This window comes from Sinocyclocheilus grahami, unplaced genomic scaffold (genome assembly GCF_001515645.1).
Source record: "Sinocyclocheilus grahami isolate Dianchi unplaced genomic scaffold, SAMN03320097.WGS_v1.1 scaffold446.1, whole genome shotgun sequence".
Lineage (NCBI taxonomy): Eukaryota > Metazoa > Chordata > Actinopteri > Cypriniformes > Cyprinidae > Sinocyclocheilus > Sinocyclocheilus grahami.
The window spans coordinates 1-1,547 of NW_015505625.1; positions in this window are offsets into that span (position 1 = coordinate 1).

The following is a 1,547-nucleotide window of genomic DNA, read 5'->3' on the forward strand; positions in this document are numbered from 1 at the left end:
GTGTGTGTGTGAGTGTGAGTGTGAGTGTGAGAGTGTGTGTGAGTGAGTGAGTGTGAGTGAGTGGGTGTGAGTGAGTGAGTGTGAATGTGAGTGTGTGTTTTCTATCATCTAATGTTTTGGGTCTACGAACCAGAGGAATGCGAGTACATACATCTCAGTGGCACAGTCATTGATATTGCTTAAAAATTAATATAAAATAATGTGGACTGATATCTTCAAAAAGTAAATAACTGATAAACAACCTCAGAGTTAGTGTTAAAAGTTAATTCCTCTATGGAGAAAATGAATGGGGTTTTTAATTCCAGCACCAAACTGTTGCACGTTAATGTTCATAAATAGTTTACTAACTTTTAATCAATTTAATTCAATAAATAAATTAATTTATTTATTTTAGCGGGAATGTTGTAATAGCCTACTATATGGGGTAAGTTGTCACAAGGGGAACCTGCAGTTCCACTGCAAAGTGTAAACAAACAAAAACAAACTTTAAAAGTCTCAAATATAGTTTTAGACAACAAATACAGTATATATATATTTTTTAAAGATTTCCCCTGACCTGACTTTTATGAAGAACACACTTTTCAGTGTAGGCTATTAAAACAGACAGGTCAGTTCTTTCAGTTAAAATCTATTAGACGCATGAACGTCTGTTTGTTTGTTCACTTGTTTACTTAACAAAAATATTTTATTTTTAGGGCAGAACTGGAGGGGGAAAATGTAATTCGAGACATTTTAAACTGCTAGATAAAACTCACATTTATGAAACTGGACTTTTGACTGAAAAAAAAAAAGTAATTTAGATATATTGTGGCAATTTGTGACAACTAGCCCCGGTCTCTCTTACACTGGTGGAATGTCTCGAAAACATTTAACATCAAACGTTACGCATGATCAATTGTTTTCCTACCCATTTCGTCGTTGCGAGTCATTTTGTGTCGGTGGAGACGCGATGAACGGCGACAGAGGAGAGCTTTACAGCGTTGAATGGACTCTACTGCTTCGGTCAGCACGAGAAACTGGATTCTGAGCGCTCTCGAGCCGCTGTGGGTTCTGCGCGTGCGCATGTCTGACAGCGGAACCCAGAGGCTGCTTGCGCGATGAAGCTGAGGAGGAACTCACTGCTCCTCGCTTTAGCCTACATTATTTACGGATCCTGACGCTATCAAGCCACTAAGCCGGAATTCAGTTCATTACGAATGCATGCCGCCTCAAACCGCCCGAAAAAACACAGGTAATAACAGACACGAAGCTGCAGCCAAACACTGTAAACACTCAAACAATGCAAGTGAATGAGCCTCCTCAGGGTAATTCATCTCTCTCAAAAGCTGTAATGAAGCTCACCTAACATGACCTCACAATGTGTGAATGAAGTCTAAGTGGACTTGACTAAGATTTGCAGTACAAATATTGTTGTTTTCACTAAATACGTTTAATTGAAATGGCTAAAAACATCAATACACTGTAGCATGAGGAAAACTAGAAGTCAGACACCATTAAACTCGCTTCATTCTCTCCCAACACTTCACAGTGCAACAGAATCAGCTCTT